We start from the raw sequence: 20,400 nt of genomic DNA, 5'->3' as shown, positions 1-20,400 counted from the left end.
TTGATGGCGTAGTTAATAAAGCAGAAGTAGATTTTTTTTTTTTTAATTTTCTTGCTTTTTCTACAATCCCATGGATGTTGACAATTTGATCTCTGGTTCCTCTGCCTTTTCCAAACCCAGCCTGAACATCTGAAAGTTCTCAGTTCACATACTGTTGAAGCCTAGCTTGGAGAATTTTGAGCATTACTTTGCTAGTGTGTGAAATGAGCGCAATTGTGCAGTACTCTGAACATTCTTTAGCATTGCCTTTCTTTGGGATTGGATTGAAAACTGACCTTTTCCAGTCCTGTGGCCACTGCTGAGTTTTCCAAACTTGCTGGCATATTGAGTGTAGCACTTTAACAGAAACATCTTTTAAGATTTGCAATTAATAGAATTACTTCTGAAACAAAACCCAAGAAATTATCTCTGGAGTATCAAAATGGAGAGGACATTTTCCTTTTTAATCTTTAAAAAAAATTTCACCATGAACATAAATATTAACTTTTCAAGGCTACTGCACTCATTCAATAGAGAAATGACGGCAGCGAGGACTGTGCTCACAGAGTTGGGAATGGAGGAAAATTAATAGATTTTTCTGAAGGTGTAATTAATGGAATGGATGTGGCATGTGAGGAAGAGAGGAGTACCCAGAATGCGATTTATATTTTTGGGATCTGAGGAACTGAAAGTATTGTAAATTTGGATCAATAATAATGCCATTTTTAATAGGGTTGTTGTGAGTATGGAAGTGCTTACAACAGTGCCTAGCCAGGAAGGAAATACTCAGTAAAGGTTACATTAAGATGTGGCAAATTTTCATTCTTTTTATGGCTGAGTAATATTCCATTGTGTGTAAGTATGTGTATATGTATACATATCACATACATATACACACACATATATACAGATACATATACACACACCACATCTTTATCCATTCATCTGTTGATGGACACTAAGGCTGCATCCATATCCTGCCTATTACAAATAATACTGCTAGGAACACTGGGGGTACAAGTATCTTTTCAAATTAGTGTTTTCATTTCCTTTGGATATATACCCATGAGTGGAATTACTGGATCATGTAATAGCTCTAGTTTTAGTTTTTTGAGGAACCTCCATATTGTTCTTCATAATGTCTGCAATTTACATTTCCACCAACGGCTATCTCCTGAAGAATTAGAACCCCTTATTTGACATATGAAACCAGAAGCTAGATGGCAATTTATCAGATATACTGGAAAACAAGTTTGTAAAGAAGCCGAACTTGATAATCTCATGGCTTTTGACATCAGACAGAAAAAGAACTGAGTCTTGATTCTGGCCTTAAGTGAAGTTATGATCTTAGTGAAGTTTCCTAATTTCTGTGAACCTCAGTTTTTCTTGAACATAAAATATCTCATATTTTGTTGGTAAGATTAAATGATATAATGCATGTAAGTTGTTTAGCACAGTATCTGAGCCCGTGGATGACTAATAAACACTATGGTAGAACCTTTAGCCTGTCACACAGCCGGTACTCAGATATACTGGCAGTCCATATCACCTTCATCACTACTGCTACTATTATATAAGGGTTCTAGTCAGCAACTGATGAATGGAACAGAGGAAACATCTCATTTGAGACATAAAGGGTGGGATGGTAGAGGGACCAGACAGGCGACATTACTGAACGGTAGAATCCACGTGTCGGTATTTTTATAAGCAATGATGTCCACTGTTTGGGTGTCCAGTGATGGACACCCAGAAATGGATGATAATTAATTAATTCAATTAGTTTATTGAGCAACTACTCTGTGCTCAGCACTGAAACAGGAGAAGAAAAGTAAAGTCCCTGCCCTGTGGGAGTTTATGTTTTAGTGTTTCTGGTGATTTTAATGATGCATAGTTGTTACTTGAATGTAATGTAGTACAAGAAAATATCTGAACCTGAAATATACGTGTGTGTGTATGAAAGTGGACGTGTTAGTCCTTCAGTTGTGTCCAACTCTTTCGGACCCTATGGACTGTAGCCCACCAGGCTCCCCTGTCCATAGAATTCTCTAGGCAAGAATATTGGAGTGGGTTGCCATTTCCTTCTCTAGGGGATCTTCCCAACCCAGGTATTGAACCCAGGTCTCCTGCACTGCAAGCAGATTCTTTACTGTCTGAATCACCAGAGAAACCTATATATATATATATATATGTATGTATATAGTAGTTGTAGTTTCTGTGGGCCCAGGCAAGAGTACTAGAAATGGCTAAATCCCTTAGACTAGTATTATATGTTTGCAGAGGAATGACACTCCAAATCACAGTGATACATGATATAGATACCACAAAATATTAAGTACAGAAAACTCACAAAACCCCTGTAATCAATTCCAAGTACCAATTCAATCCACGGCTAAGATGTAAATGTCAAAAACAACACAAGTTTTACTGTACATGGTAACTGACTGCAAAACTGCACAAAAGCTATCATTTTTCAAAACACAGGGTACAGTATAACTTGTGATTTGGAAATAAATCAAAATATATGTCTAAGTAAACTAATGAAATGATTCAACCAGTTCAAAATTTGTTAGTTTTAGCTCTCATGGGCTTTATAAAAATGTTTGGTATGAAATGCTAACACTGTTTTTGATAAGAACTGTCTAAACAAGATGAGTATTATTTACCAAAACAGAAAAACAATGTATTAGCTTGATATGGGCAGATGGTTAGTTTTAAATTCTATCATCTGTCAGTCACCCAGAATATTTACTACCTGTTTACTTAATGCAGCCTTTCTGAGAAAGGCACTTGCAGAATATTCACTGGCTGCTAATTATTGTTAGAAACAGCAACCAGAGATGGTTATCTGTTTAAGCTGTTTATCTTTGTCCCTTGAAAAAAAATTACAGCAAATAGAACAAAATGTTCTACCGCAAAAAGCTCAGTCTAAATGTATCTGGATAATAGCAAAATGAGTGTCTCCTTGGAACTTCAGAGGTAATACTCTCTGAAAAGCAGCCTGGAGGGGAAAAATCTTCCTTTCGATTGCTGCATTATCAAAGAATAAAATATATAGAGAGAAAAATTTTCCCTTGAAAAACAACAACTAAATCAGTCACTCACAGAAGAGAGAAACACCCAAGCATCAGGGCCAAAAGTAATGAAGACAGAATAACAAAGCGAACAAAAACGGTACAGAAATGGCCAAGTGGTGTCCAGTCAGATCAGCTCATGGGAAAATGCTTGGAACATAAAATAAAATAATTGCACATCTTATGTTTACACAGCACCCTGGCATTTTCAAAGCACTAGGGCTTGAGATCAAAGAAGCAGCAGCTCAGTGACGGGCTCACTTATTTCAAGTCTAAACTGTTCCTTTTGGGGGGCTCTCAATTCTTTAATATCTATATTTGAACATTTATCCAACTATCTTGTATGACAACTGATTACAAAACATGCTGTATGTCTCACTATATTATTACTAACCACAGAGCTGTGTTTTACTCAATTATTTCCCTAGAACTTATTACCACTGTCTCTCTCAAAGATAGGTGCTAAGTAAAACTTTGTTGAATTTGACTCTTTTTATCTTCCACAAAGATCATAACTGTCCCATGAAATAGTGAAAGCAGACAGTGTACCTGTTTTACAAAGGAGGAAACTGAAATACAGAAAGGTTAAATAATGTGCCCAGATTCACCCAAGTAGGCACCACTTCAACTTCTAGGATAACAGTGTCCCTTTGTATGACAGTGTTTGGAAGGCTTACATACAGAAATTGATGGGGAAATAATTCACAGAATTTAGAATGAAACCAAGCAGTCCCAATTTAGCATTATTCTATAAAGAAACCATTTATCTATTATCTACTGCTGCTGCTGCTGCTAAGTCACAGTATCTACTGCAGAGGGTCAGTAAAAGAATAACACGATTTGTAATCCTGAATTTTCTTTGCTTTTCCTGGTCCAATGAGAATCAAAGGAAGTTAAACCCTATAGATTTATTTTTGAAAGTTACTAACCTAGGAATATGATTTAAATCAGGATGGCATAATACTGAACCTTCACTCACCAACTGTACACCAAAAACATAGACAGGGCATGTACAGCATATGAAAAATAAAAATAACAAAAAAGACACACCCAATTTCCAAAACAAGATAAATTCCAATGGCCTGTAATGAAACAAAAATGGTTAAAAAAAGAAAAAAAGTAAATTTGGTTAAAAGCTCCTGATTTTAACCAAATTAGGCCACCCAATTATAAATTACTTAAACAGGAGTGACGGAGATCAGCATCACACCAGCTTTTGCCTCTAAGCAGTGAGTTGGTTCAAAAAAGGAGGCTAGCAAATGCTCAGGCACTGAAAGTATCCAAGTGAGTATGCATGTGCGCGCACACACATGCTGAGTCAACCTTCACCTGGGGCTTTTAGAAAAGCTTTTACTTGGGGGCAGGAGCAAGAGGAGGCTGATATAACCTATTAACCTGTATGTACCAGAAACTGAATCAAAAGCACTGAATGTTTCTGTCATATCTTCACCATAACTGGTGACAGAATCACTGAAACTCTGGAATAAGATCTGGTTCTAGATTAGCGACAAGGAGGGATAAAATGAAAACTAACTGCATGCCTAGAGACAGACAGGTATGAACTGAGAGGGAGGAAGGGAAGAGAAAAACAAGAGCAGAAAAATAATTCCTACTCAAAATGAGCAACAAACCAGCCAGAAAAATCAATAATCAAACATGCATTTATTCAATATGAAAATAATTTTATGGAAATAAATAAAAACTTTAAGAGTTTATATTGAATGTGCAAGGAGATAAATGAGAGCAAAATTTCAACTGAAAGCAAACAAAAAATAATGAAACAAAAATGGGAGAAGAAATCTAGGTATGAAGAACACTCAATTAGAAAATCTGAAAATGAAAAATATAGTCGTTGAAATAAAAAAAACAATAGATGAAATAAACTCTTCTCTAGGTAAAATGAAGGTGGAATTCTTGAATTAGAAATAAGTTTGGATATATTCAGCAAGAACTCAACACAGAATAAAAAAAATTTTAATTGAAACCACAGCAAAAAGACATATTAAGTATATCAAGAAGCTCCAATATTCATGTAATATGAGTTTAAGATAAAAGAACTAAAATAAATGATGAAGCAACAATAATTTCCGAAAATTTTTGAGAGCAAAAGAAAACAAAATCTTCAGATTAATAATAAAACTGAACAATCTGGAGTTAGCATCAAGGAGGATTTTTTTGAGACTGTTTCTTAATCTGTGATTTTCCTATGTATTCCTGTCCTTATCATCCTACAAACCTGACCTATTACCCATTCTTGTAAAAACTAAGGCTAAATACATGGACCGGTTGGGTCACATCATATCTGGTGGCGGTTAAGGCATCAGTTCCAGTAATCCAGCTGTAAGGGCTAGAGTTGTAAGACATGAGAGAAGTATAGAAATTCTATTGCCAGGCTCCACATAGCATTCATTTGACAAGCAGGGGAAATGCAGTCAGATGATGGCTTTACTCTTGTGTTTTACCTTCCTCTTCCATTCAGTTCAGGTAAACTCCAGAAATAAGTCAAATTCACAATAGGCACTGACTGAATACAAGACCCTGCACTACATACTATAAGGGGTACAAAAGCTATCTTCCCTTCAAGAGTTTACTATTTAGATAAGAAAACAGCTGACAAGAAAATGATGGGCAAGATGGAGTAATGAGCTAGATTTAAGCTCCCATCAAAAACAAAATTTTTAGAAGAGAATAGAACTGAACAAAATATATAAAGAACAGTTTTCAAGACACTGAACATCATGTAATAAAAGACAATGGTCATGAAAAATGAGGTGACCCTTAGGACTTCCTCTGCCTCCCGTGCTGAGTTTACAGGTTACAGAACAGAGAGGGGTGACGTCCAACAGGTTCCCTGGGAGGAGAAGACAGAACAGACATCCAGAAAGACCAAGAGAGCTAGAATCTGCTGAGAGAAAACGCCACAGATTTGTAGAAGGTTACCCTCAAGTATCCAACAGCGTATAGATCAGAAGCAAAAACAATAATAATAAGGATCAGAGGGGTAAAAAAAATAGAAAATAGGAAAACAATTAGGTAAAAACCAATGAAATCAAAGCTAGTTCTCTGAAATGCTGAATATAATTTATAAACCTCTAGCCAGATGGTTCAGTTGGTAAAGAATCTGCCTGCAATGCAGGAGACCCCAGTTTGATTCCTGGGTCAGGAAGATCTGCTGGAGAAGGGATAGGCTACCCACTCCAGTATTATTGGGCTTCTCTTGTGGCTCAGCTGGTAAAGAATCCACCTGCAATGTGGGAGATCTGGGTTTTACCCCTGGGTTGGGAAGATTCCCCTGGAGAAGGGAAAAGCTACCCACTCCAGTTTCTGGCCTAGAGAATTCCATGGACTGTATAGTCCACGGGGTCGCAAAGAGTTGGACACAACTGAGCGACTTTCACTTTCAGCCAGATGGATAAAGAAAAAGTAGATGACACAAATTATCTGTATCAGGAATATAAAGTATACAGATCTCAAGAACATTAATACTATAATAAGGAAGTATTTAAAATAACTTCACACCCATAACTCAACAGCTCAGATGAAGTGAAGAAATTTTTTAAAAGACACAAAATTTGAAAGACACTCAAGAAGAAACAGATATTTCGAATAGTCCTGTATCTCAGAAGCTCTACTTTAAAACCTTACTACAAAAAAATTTCTTAGGCCTTATAGCTTAATAAGCAAATTCAATTAATCAATGTAAAAGATTAAAATTCTACATAAAGCTTTCTTGAAAATAGAAAAGTAATATTTCCAAATCTATTTTTTGAGTTGAGTATAACCCTGAGACCAAAACCAGACAAAGATATAACGAGAAAACTACAGATCAGTATCTTTCATGAATATAGGTAAAAAATCCCCAGCAAAGTATTAGCAGACTGTTCTCAGTAATATGTAAAAAGAATAATGCACCCCATTAAGTAGAGTTTATGTTTGGAACTAAAGGCTAATTCGATACTTGAAAATCAATCACTATAATTCCTCATATCAAGAGACTGAACCAACTCCCGGGCATTTATCTGGAGAAAACTCAAATTCAAATAGATACATGTACCCTAATGTTCACAGCAGCCTGAAGATAATATTCTAAGTGAAATAAGCCAGACGCAAAAGGACAAACATTGTATGACTCCACTTATATGAAATACCTAGAAGAGCCAATTTCACAGAGCCAGAAAGAAGAATGGTGATTACCAGGGGCAGGGAGAGGAGGGAGGAATGGGAAGTTATTGTTCAACAGGTACAGAATTTCTGTAAGAGATGATGAAAAAGTTCTAAAGATCGATAGTTGTGATGGTTGCACAACATGTGAATATATTTAACGCCACTGAACTGCACATTAAAAATGGTTAAAATGCTAAGTTGTATTTTACGTATATTTTACCATAATTAGATAAATAAACTTAGTGAAAAAAGAACTGACAGGTCTCAAACAAACACTGACCCAAGCAGAAAGGACTGTGTCTTTCGTAGATATAAATGTACTATGAAAAAGGAACACACAAAAGTACCACAACGTGGGATAATTAAAGAATCCAAAGATAATTTCCCACTACCTAAATCCCAAGAATTAGGCAGCTATGCTAAATCAAATACATATAATTTTCCTCTGCTTCTTAAAATTTCCAGCTCTGGTAGTTAAGGGGGGAAAAAGCTTCTACTAAGAAGAAGTAAACTAAAAGTTGAATTCAATTTATTTGTATTGTAAAACTAATTTATAAAAAATTTAAATTTAAAAATTTCAAAGTTACCAAATACAGTAAAACTCTACTATACAGGAAAAATAAGTCAAATATAATCTGAAGAAAATATTAATTGGGGGGGACTTCCCTGGTGGCCCAGTGGTTAAGAATCCGCTGTGCAACACATGGGACATACATTCAATCTCTGGTTACGGAACTAGGATCCGACAGGTCATGGAGCACCTGAGCCCAAGCACCACAAATAGAGAGACTGTTTGCCCCAATCAACGATCTCCCATGCTGCAACTAAGACCCAACGCAGCCAAGTAAATAAATAAATATTTCTTAAAAAATACTGCAAAACACAAAAGCAGAGTAAAAGCAAACTCAGTAAATTAAAGAACAGAAAGGAAAAATACTAAATCCCAACAGAAGAGAAAGGGTCTCGAGAAACCAAAATTATAAGTAATACCCTACTTTCTCTTTTTTTCTTAGAGATAATATATACTAAGTGGTTTTATTTCTTCCTAGAAAGTAGATAATTTTATGGCTACATTTAGTTTTAAAACAACTTATTCTAAAAAGTACAGATCTGTGAGTATAGGATCTAAATTGACATTTTTGCTATCTATGTACAGTTGTGATTAGCTGAAGCAAGAAGTTATACGTGAAAATTTTGGCCTACTCTAAAATGGACTTAACTTTCTCATACAAACATGAGAAAAAAGCTCAAGTCACTGACAGCGCTACTACGTAATCACACAACTCGTATTATTTATCACAGCTCTGTTTTCTAGAGGCAAGTCTAACATTCTAGAACCAGAAAACTAACTCTGCTATTTAAATCAACCTATCTGTACAGAAGCCAATAATTCTCCGATAAGAATGAAAGAGGATATGAATCAGAAGCAAAGAATAACCATTACAGGTTAGAACAAAGGGACAGCACAAAAACACATGCATTAAAATTCAAAAATTATAAACTAAATGACTCTAGCCAACACCAAAGTGTATGTACAGGGGTGGGGAGTGTGTGTGTGCGTGAGACAGTGAGAGAGAGAGAGAGAGAGAGAGAGAGACAGAGAGACAGAGATGGGCAGAAAACACACCATGAATGTAGTGTGGACAATTCTTAATAATCCACTCAGTGGGATTATACCCTAAAATAAGCATAAGATGAGAAACAAAGAGATCTTTTTCATGTAGCTGACCTCAATTCAGGAAAGCCTTTTAGGGGGGGAAAAAATCTTTGTATTGTGCATTATTCAAATATCTAAGCCATAAGTTATAATTTTCAATTAACATGAACCCAAAATATATTAACGACTTCATCCAATGCTTTAGCTGGAAAAAAAATAATCAATTTCTTCCAACAAGGAAAGAACCAGCTGCTTCAGACACATGATTTAGTTTGCTGGACTTTTCTTAGGGAGAAATTTTAATTAAACTGAAGGAGTATCACAATGGGAAGAACATTACAAAGATTTACTTCAGTACAGTACAGATTTACTAAATTTCATAAGATTACCTTAGCGATACAAGATTTTTGCTTTTTGTATAACTTTAGAATCTGTTTATCTACTACATATAATAAACATAAGCTAAATATGATTCTATTGTTATTTTTAAAGCCAACACATAATGAACATGAAACTTCTATTCTTATAAAATTATAACTGTTTAACTGAAAAATAATATCTTTAAGAACATTTTTTCTAAACAGAAAAAATTATTCCAAATCTTGTGAGTACTAATAAATGCTAATTTGTAACATTTTATAACAGAGCTATACAGTCTGAGAGAAGAAAAATATGTACTTGCTTGGATGAGAAGTGCATATCTGAACAAACAAATGTTATCCTAATTCCAATTTACCATCCCTTAAGCTACTTAAGATGGTGCGAAATGCTTTAAAATTTCTCTTGAGAATTCTTCTCTGACCCATGTGTTACTTTGAAATGCACAAATCCCAAGTATACTGGGATTTTCCAATTACCTATTACTGATTTCAAGTTTAATTCCATTGTGGTCTGAGAAAAGACACTGTATGGCTTTCAGTCTTTTACATTTGTTAAGGTGTTGTTTTATGGCTCCAAATGTGATTGATCTTGGTGAATGCTCCAGTTTGTAAGCCTGAGAAGAAAGTGTATACTTTCTAGATGAAGTAGTCTACAGATGTCCATTATAATCCAGATGACTGATGATGTTGAGTTCAACTATGTCTTTACTATTTTGCCACTGGAACTGAACATTTCTGATACAGAGGGTGTTGAAGACTCCAACTGAAATAGTGGTTTCATCTCTCTCTCCTTGTCGTTCTATTATTAAAGATTTTCCCTCATAATTCAACACTCTTGCCTTAGGTACATACATGTTAAGAAACCTTCTCACCCCCAAATTGCATTTAAAACAACACTTATTATCTCATTTTCTTTGGGTGAGAATTTAGGAGTTTAGTTGCTGGGTGGCTCTGGTTCAGTCTCTCTTGAGGTTGCGGTGAATCTGCCAAGTCTGGGTTGCAGATCTGCTTCCAAGCTCACTCCCATCGCTATAGGCAAGCCTCAGTCCCTCCCATATAGGCTTCTCATTAGGCTGCTGGAAGGTCCTCAAGATGCAGCAGCTGGCTTCCCCCAAAGCCAGTTATTCAAGAGAGAGATAAGGTGAGAGATCACATCCAAAAATGGAAACTTCAGTCCTTTCAAAACCTAATCTCACAAGTAACATTATTTTTATAAGAGAGTTGTAGACTACTGTTTAGACATTTAATATATACATCCTTTGTCACATAAATATTTTGTAAGTATTCCGGCCTAATGTGTCACTTGCCTTTTCATTTTCTTTGCAGATGATGAAGAAAACCCTTTAACTCTGAAGAAGTCTAGTCTATCAGTTTGCTCTTTTATGATTATTGTTTGCTTCCTCTGTACTGAGTATCTGCCTATCTCAAGGTGGTAAAGATACTCTCCTTATTAAAAGGAGACTCTCTGTTTAATATTAAAAGTATAATATTTAATATTTATTAATATTAATATTTTAATATTAAATTTTAATAATATTAAATTTAATATTTAATACTTTAATATTAAAAGTATACTCTCCTTATTAAAAGCTTTATAATTCTAACTTTTAATTGAGATCTTTAATCTATCTAGAACTGATTGTTGCTTCTAGCATTCTAACGTCACTCAGTTCAATTCAGCTCAGCCAATCAGTCTCATGTCCAACTCTTTGCGACCCCATGGACTGAAGCACACCAAGCTTCCCTGTCCATCACCAACTCCCAGAGCTTGCTCAAACTCATATCCATTGAGTCAGTGATGCCATCCAACCACCTCATCCTCTGCTGTCCCCTTCTCCTCCTGCATTCAATCTTTCCCAGCATCAGGGTCTTTTCAAATGAGTCAGTTCTTTGTATCAGGTGGCCAAAGTATTGGAGGTTCAGCTGCAATATCAGTCCTTCCAATGAATATTCAGGACTGATTTCCTTTAGGATTGACTAGTTTGATCTCCCTGCAGTCCAAGGGACTCTCAAGAGTCTTCTCCAACATTACAGTTCAAAAGCATCAATTCTTTGCTGCTCACCTTTCTTTATGGTCCAACTCTCACATCCATACATGACTACTGGAAAAAGCATAGCTTTGACTAGATGGACTTTTGTCAGCAAAGTGATGTCTCTGCTTTTTAATATGCTCTCTAGGTTGGTAGTAGCTTTTCTTCCAAGGAGCAAGCGTCTTTTAATTTCATGGCTGCAGTCACCATCTGCAGTGATTTTGGAGCCCCCCAAACATAAAATCTGTCACTGTTTCCATTGTTTCCCCATCTATTTGCCATGAAGTGACAGGACTGGATGCCATGATCTTAGTTTTCTGAATGCTGAGTTTTAAGCCAGCTTTTTCACTCTTCTCTTTCACTTTCATCAAGAGGCTCTTTAGTTCTTCACTTTCTGCCATAAGGGTGGTGTCTTCTGCATATCTGAGGTTATTGATATCTCTCCCGGCAATCTTGATTCCAGCTTTTGCTTCATCCAGCCTGGCATTTCGCACGATGTACTCTGCATATAAGTTAAATAAGCAGGATGACAATATACCGCCTTGATGTACTCCTTTCCCAACTAGGAACCAGTCTGTTTTTCCATGTTCGGTTCTAACTGTTGCTTCTTGACCTGTATACAGATTTCTCAAGAGGCAGGTCAGGTGGTCTGGTAATCCCCATCTCTTGAAGAATTTTTCACAGTTTCTTGTGATCTACACAGTCAAAAGCTTTACAAAGTATTATTTTTGCTCTTTGAATTGCTTTGTTATCTTGGGCAAAATCAACTGAACTTTCAAGTTTGGGTCTTTTCCTGGATTCTCTATTCTATTTCATTGACTTACAGTATTTCTATATTTTATGCTAATACAATGCTGACTCGAGTTCTAAAACTTTGTAAATCTTGAAATTGCAGAATATAATCTTTCAGCTTTTTTCTCCTTCAAAATTTTTTGACTGTTTAAGGTCCTATGAATTTCTATATAAATTTTAGAAACATCCCCTTAACTTTTACTAAAAACTTCCACGGGGAATATTATGTTTGAGGCTATACTAAACAAATTAAAACAACAAGAATGTTGACAATTCTATAAAATATAATCCAATCTACTGTTTTATCTTCTTAAATTTATCTCAACAATGTTTCAGAGTTTCCAATTAGGAGTCTTATATGTGTTTTCTTAAATTAATCCCAAGTATTTCATGTGTTTAGAAACTGTTGAAATTGGAATTTACTTAATGCCTTTTCCACTTAAGGTCACTAAACTACTAGCAAGAAACTTTATATTTATCATACTGGTTTTGTATCCTGAGGCCTTGCTAAATTTATTTAGCTAGTTCTAGCAATTGTTTTGTAGATTGTTGTTGTTGTTTAGTTGCTAAGTCATGTCCAACTCTTTTGCGACCTCTTGGACTACAGCCCACCACGCTCCTCTGTCCATGGGATTTCCCAGGCAAGGATACTGGGTTGGTTGGGTTGCCATTTCTTCTTCCAGAGGAACTTCCCAACCCAGGGATCAAACTCACATCTCTGCATTGGTAGTAAAACTTTTTTTACTACTGAGCCTCCTAGGAAGCCATCAGTTAGGCCTTTTCTTTATTTCATCTTATTGAACAATGAGCAATGTTGAATATAAATGGTGAGTGAACATCTTTGTTAAGTCCACAATTTTAGGGGGAAATTGTCTCAATATTATTCCAGTAAGTTTTCTGAAGATGATCTTTATCATATTAGGGAAGTTTACTTACAGTCCTTATATGAGGGGGTGGGAAGGAATGGGGGAGGAAAAAATGTTTCATTATGAATGGGTACTCAATTCTTTTACTGTTTTTCCTGCTTCTATTGAAACAATCATATATATGGTAAGCTTTGTCTTCTATTGTGCTTGTATGATTAATTACACTGATTGGTTTTCAAATATTAAATAAACCTTCCATTCATGGGTAAATCTCCACTTGATTATGATGAATCATGATATGTTATACTTTCCAAATACTGCCAGAGATTTGACATGCAAATATTTAGGTAAGGATCTGTATACTTTCATGAGGGATAACATCCACAATTTTCTTTAAATATTCTTAGTTTAGATGTGAAGCCTTATGCTGACCTCAAAAGAATAAGTTCAGAATTATTCTCTCTTCTGTCTCCACTATTTTCTGAGTTTGTATAAAATTAGTATTATTTCTTCCTATGTGTATGAAATAATTCATCACTGAAGCCATCTGGACCTGAAGATTTCCCTAGGGAAAGGGTTTTGACAACGAATTCAACTTCTATACTAGATACGGAGCTAATCAGATTTCTCCTTCAGTTTATGTTCTAGTTAGCTAAGCTTTTTCAAGAACTTTGTCCATAACATCTAATTTTTCGAATTTATTGGCATAAAGTTGTCCACAACATTCCTTCACTTTCTTCTGAATATCAGCAGAATATACAGAAATATAAGCTCTTTCACTGCTAATATCAATAATGTTTATGAAAGTGTGTGTTTATTATAGGCGTGTGTTTATGCAAGTGTGTGTTTATTAGACTTGACAATAACTTCTTCAATTTTTAAAATTTTTTCCAAAAAAAATTTGGATGGCTATTCCTTTTGTTTTCTATTTTATTGATTTCTACTTTTATCTTTATCATTTACTTTCTTCTATATACCTTGGATTTAATGTGATCATCATTTTATATCTTAAGATAGAAACGTGAATCAATAATTTTAAATCTTTGATCTTAGTACATATTTGTTTAAAGGTAAAAAAAAATTTCCTTTAAGCACTGCTTAAATTTTAAATTTAAAAAAATTTTTATTTTAAATTTTAAAATTTAAATTAAAAAAAATCAGTTTTAATGATACATATTTTCCATAAATGAAATGTACTCTTTTGAAATATACATGATGCATTTTGAAAACTACCTAGACCCATGAAATAATCACAATTAAAATATAGAACATTCCTCTCACTTCAAAAAATTCCCTCCTGCCTGATGAAGTCAATTCCCTCAACCCAACCCAACCCAGATTCCTGACAACAACTAGTCTGCTTAGCGTCACTATAGTTTTTGCTTAATAAAGAATTTTATATAAATGGAACCATACAGACTGCAGTCCTTTATATATTATTATTATCACTCTGAATAATGATTTTTTTGTGGGTAACAGTTATATATCCCTTTAAAAGTAGCTTTATTAAGGGGTTAAACTCAAAAATACACAGGAACTCTAACAACTCAATATAAAAAAACTACTAACCCCAATTTTAAAATGACAGACAGCCACCTCTCTAAAGAAAAACATAATCGCTAACAAGTACATGAAAAGGTTCTCAGCATCACTAATCATCAGAGCAATGTGAATCAAAACCACATGAAATAGCTCCTTACATCTGTTAGGCTGGATATTTTAAGAAAGTGTTGCCAAGGACATGAAGAAACTGAAATCCTTGTATACTGTTATTGTGAATACAAAACGGTACAGCTTCTATGGAAAACAGAAGAAAGGTTGACCAAAAAAATAAAGTATTATCATATGACTCATCAATCCCACCTTTGGCTATTTATTAACAAAAGAACTGAAATTAGGATATTAAAGAAATATCAAATGCCCCCACAAAAAAAAATAATAAAAATAAATAAATAATAACTTTAGGTATAATTTACATACATATAATGCACTCTCATTTCAGCATATAGTCAGATGAATATTGGTAACTGAGAAGTCATGTAACCATCACTCTAAACAGTTTCCTTTTACCCCTTTGCAATGGACCATCTCTCTTATCCCAAACACCAAGTAACTACTGAAAAGATCTCTGTCCCTATGACTCTGCCTTTTAAAGAATTCCTCATAGACAGAATCATATAGTCTTTGGCATTTGTCTGACTTTTTTCACTTCACATAGGGTTTTCAAGATTCATCACTATTCTAACATGTATCAGTATTTCATTTCATGTTATTGCTGAGTAGAACTCTGTTGAATAAATGCACTGTATTTTTTTTACCCATTAAACCTATTGATAAAAGTACATGGTTTAAGAAACTAGCTGTTATCCAAAATGACTGTACCATTTCACATTGTCATCAGGATGTTCCAGTTACTCCACATCTCCTGTAACATTGATATTATGGGTATTTTCCATTTTAGACATTTTACTGGGTGTATAGGTTTTAGTATGTAATTGCTAATGACCAAGGACACTAGACACACTGGCCATTTGTATACCTGATTTTTTAAAAGTGTTGGTATAAATCATTTGCCCATTTTCTAGTCAGATTGATACTTCTGAATTTTAAGAATTCTTTACATACTGGACAAAGGTTCTTTATCATGTATGTATTTCAAAAGTAAGTTTCTGCTAAACTATACCTTATATTTTCATGTTATTTATAGTCTTTTGAAGAACAGAAGTATGTAATTGTAATGAAGTTAATTTATCAATATTCTTTCCTATGGTTTCTGCTTTTCGTACACTAAAACATTTCTGCCTAAAGCAAGGTCTGAAAGAATTTATCTTAAGCCTTGCTCTAGAAATTTTATGTCTTTGGCTCTAACATTTAAATATATAATCCCTTGCAACTTAATTTTGGCACCTGGAATGAAGGACTGTTTTTGTGATTCTCTTCTGTCCTATGGTTTTCTAGCTGTACAAGCACAATTTGTGAGAAGGATCATCTCCTCCCTCATAGCACTGCCTAGATACTGAATAGCTCTATAAAAACTCAGTGAACCATATCTCTAAAGATCTATTGCTTTTCTTTTTTTCTAGTCCATGATAAATATATATATGGACTTTTGTGCCAGTATCACATTTCTTTATTACTGTTATCTTTTTATTAAGACCAGAAACCAAGTAAGTTAGGTTCTCTCACTTTTTCTTATTTTTTCCAAATGGATTTGGTTGATCTAGGCTCTACTGCATTTTCAAATGAATTTTAGAATTAGCTTTTAGCTTGTAAGTTTCCTTAAAAAAATTAAAACTCTCAAAATTTATATATTTAAATGAGACTGGTTTTAATCTTGAGATCCATTCAGGAAGAAAGTTCGTTTTAAAAAAATATCAAGTCTTCCATGAAAACAACCTAAGTGTCCATCAACAGATGAATGGATAAAGAAGATTAAGTATATACATATATAATGGAATATTACTCAGCCAAAAAAAGGGGGCAAGATATTGTCATTTGCTGCAACATGGACAGACCTAGAGATTATCACACTGAGTAAAGTAAGTCAGAGAAAGACAAATATTACATGATATCATACATGTGAAATCTGAAGAAGAACACAAATGCATTCATTTAAAAAACAAACACATGCACAGACATAGAAAACAAACTTATGATTACCAAAGGGAGATGGATGTGGGGGATAAATTACGAGTATGGGATTAGGAGATACTACTATGAATACACATAAAATAGATAAACAACAAGGATTTACTGTATAGTAAGAGAACTATATTCAATATCTTATATTCAATATCTTACCTATAATGGAAAAGAATGTGTGTGTGTATATACATATATATATAAAACAATCACTTTGCTGTATATCTGAAACTAACAACACCAAAATTTTCAAATGCATGAACATAATATATAACCTTCATTTATTTAAGACCTTCAAAATTCCTCTCAGTAATATTTTATAATTTCCCCAATAAATCTCTTAATAATGTTTTCTACTTTATGAGATATGGTTATCTTCTTTTATTTCATAAGGCATGATCTTCTTCAGTTCTTTGAACATATTTATAGTAGCTGCTTGGAAATTTTTATCAGCTAGGTGTCATCTAAGCACCTTCAAAGGCAGTTTCTATTACCTGCTTTTTTATATACATATGGGCCATATTTTCCTATTTCTTTGCATGTCTCAGAACTTTTGATGTAAAACCACACATTTTAGATAATGTATCTAATTAACTCTGGATAGTGATCTTCCACCCATCCAGAGAATATTGTTGTGGCTTGCTGGTTTATTTCTTCAATGACTTGGCTTAACTATTTTAGTGACATCTATCTTCCACACAGTGTACAGCCTCCGATGCTGTTCCTCAGAGGACACAGCCTAGGGCATGCAGAAAGATATTCAGTGCTAACAGTTTGGGGGAACTCTCCTTGTCTCTTTGCTTGATTTCTCTGTTGTCAGCTTCTGTGGGTATCATACCTGGCTGTTGACGTCCCCTAACTGCCTCCTTACTGCTTAACTGTTTTCAAAAGTATGCTGGGCATAAACTGTTCCACAGTCTTATCCAATTAAATCCTGTCCTCTTTAAAGAGGGTGGTCTTTAAAGCAAGTATTTGAAGTTCATTCCAACCCCAAGCAGGCTATTCTTAGCTATCTCTTTCCCTCGTTTTATCTGGTAAACATCCAGCTGCTCTACAATTTATCTTGCCATGCACATGGAGCTATCAGCCTTCTCTGAATAGCCTACACCAAAATCACCATTGTTTGTGAGCACACCCTTAGGCTTGAACTTTCCCAAACTCTATTCCAAATAAAGTCAGTTCCCGCAGAGAACTTCAGAACTCTTGGTTTTTATGGCCTGCCTCTCCCCCAGGCAAAAAGCTGGTAACACTTCTCTGGAACTGGAAACTGTGACATCTCTCTCAGAGTGACACCTCTGCATTATAAATAGGGTACTTTACAGCTTATAGGGGGCATTCGCTTATAGTCTTCTCATCTGGCTCCTCCCAGTGTGAAACCTCCACCCTAACAGCATGCTGGGCTGAGGGTGATTGAGGCCACAGTATTCTCAGCCTGCTGCCCAGAGGAAGGGGGCTGGATGGAAGAAGAGTCCCAAACCTCTTACCTGTTCTTGCCTAGAAGAGAACTTCTGCAACATAGAGCTGGGGGAAAACAAGAAATGCTGTCAGCCTGCCCCTTCAGGGGAAAACCACAGTCCTAGACTGGGAGCTGAGAGGGTGGGATGGCAGAAGGAGCCCTGCATACACGTCTAAACCTGCTCAGAGTAAGGTTTCCTTTGCTGACCTGCTGGGGAAGAAAAATGGATCAAATGACAGACTCTCACTGTTAAAAGATTTAGTAGATTTTCTTGAATAAAGGTTTCTTCATTTGCTATATGCCCTTATAACCATTTGCAGAGATTTTAAATGGTTGGGCATTTTCTGTTTGCTTTTTTGTTTTAACCTTCATCAGTTATAATGGTTTTACAAGGAAGAGAGTTTGCTGAAGCATCATTTCAGAAGTCATGTCTGATTATATATTTTTTCTCTCTTCTATTGAGTGTTATACAATCATCATATTCCTGGGATAGAGCCCACTTGGTTATATATAGTACATGATCTATTTTATATGTTACTAGATTCAAACTGTTAATATTTTGTTAAGCAGCTTTATCTATCTTCAGTAGAGACAGCAGCCTGTTGCTTTCTGCAATGTCACAGTCTGTTTTTAAGATCAGCTGCTCTCATAGTAAGCTGGTATTTCCTCTTTCTCTACTAACTGAAAGACTCTTTGATTAGAAATAAGTAAATGCTGTAGGTGTTCAAAAGAAAACACTGTGTCCCAGAATTGATTTGGGAGTATAATTTGAGTTTGGCCTAGGAAAGATAGTCTTAGGAGACACAAGTGATGAAATGGCATAATTAAAGGCATAAATATATTTCAAAACAACCTTAGGAAATAAGTAGCCCACTTTACTAGAATTCAGCAACTTTGGCACTGTGTCACTTTCTCGCTTGCTTGCTAAGTCGCTTCAGTCGTGTCTCTTTGTCACCCTATGGACTGTAGCCTGCCAGGCTACTCTGTTCATGGGATTCTCCAGGCAAGAAAACTGAAGTAAGTTGCCATGCCCTTCTCCAGGGGATCTTCCTGACCCAGGGATGGAATCCACATCTCTTAAGTCTCCTGCATTGGCAGGCAAGTTCTTTACAGAAGCGCCACTTGGGAAGCTCATCCTGTTACTGAGTCATTGAAACATAATGATGGTGGTGATGTAGTTGCTAAGTCATGTCCGATTCTTGTGATCCCATCGACAGTAGCCTGCCAGGCTCCTCTTGTCCATGGGATTCTCCAGGCAAGAATACTGGAGTGGGTTGCCATTTCCTTCTCCAGGGGATCTTCCCAACCCTGGAATCAAACCCAGGTCTCCTGCTTTGCAGGCAGATTCTTTACCAACTGAACTACAAGGGAAGCCCAAAACATAATAATAGAAACATTTTATACAAGGAATTTATATCTCCAGTTTTCACTTCCTTCATGAAGAATCATCACACATATAAATTTTTATACAGGAATGCAAAGGAGCTAAGAACAGCCAAAACAACCCTGTAAAAACAGAGGCAAAGTCCAGATTTCAGAAATCATTCATAAAGTATTCAAAATAGGAGTACTGTCATCAAGACAGACAAATAAATCATGAAACAGAATAGAGAGTGAAGACACAGATCCACATATAAACAACTGATTTTCAACAAAAGAGCAAAGGCAAATTCACAGGAGCAAGGATAGTGTTTCAACAGGCCATCTGGAACAACTGAATTTTCATAGCAAAAAAGTGAATCCACACCTTGCACTGTATGCAAAAATCAATTGAAAATGAGTCACGGACCTGATAAAATGTCTAAAAATTAAAATTCTTAGATGAAAACATAAGAGAAAAATCTTAGTGACTACTTTGGATTAGGCAATGATTTCTCAGATATTATAACACAACTATGATACATCCATACATCATGAAAAAAAATACATGAATTTAAAATTTAAAGCTCATTTGCTATACAGCAGAAACTGAACATTGTAAATCAACCATACTCCAATAAAAAAATTCATTTAAAAAACGTAAAGCTTCTACTCTTAAAAAAAAAAGCTACTGTTATGAAAAAGAAGATAATAACCACAGCTTTGAAAAAAAAAGTTGCAAAGCATATATCTGATAAATAACTTGTATCCATAGTATAAAAGACAACTCAAAACTCTAAAAGAGGAAAACACTCTAAAATAGACACTTGACCAAAGAAAATACCCAGGTGGCAAGTAACAACCTGAAAACATGTTCAACATCATTAACACTAAGGAAATTCATATTCAAATCATGAGATAGTATGACGTATCTATTGGGATGACTAAAATTTAAAAGATCAACCACACTAAGTGTTGACGAGGATGTGATTAGAGTTCACATA

General features: G+C 35.2%; 1 protein-coding gene across 6 annotated transcripts in view; it reads right to left on the bottom strand.

Annotated features, from left to right (window-relative positions):
• The window catches only part of SBF2 (SET binding factor 2), a 489,641-nt gene that overhangs the window by 299,301 nt on the left and 169,940 nt on the right, over positions 1-20,400 (bottom strand). The window lies entirely within an intron of this gene.

Source organism: Dama dama, chromosome 1, assembly GCF_033118175.1.
Source record: "Dama dama isolate Ldn47 chromosome 1, ASM3311817v1, whole genome shotgun sequence".
Taxonomy (NCBI): Eukaryota; Metazoa; Chordata; class Mammalia; order Artiodactyla; family Cervidae; genus Dama; species Dama dama.
The sequence above is the reverse complement of the archived record's forward strand: the minus strand, read 5'-3'. Positions and strand labels throughout refer to the sequence as shown.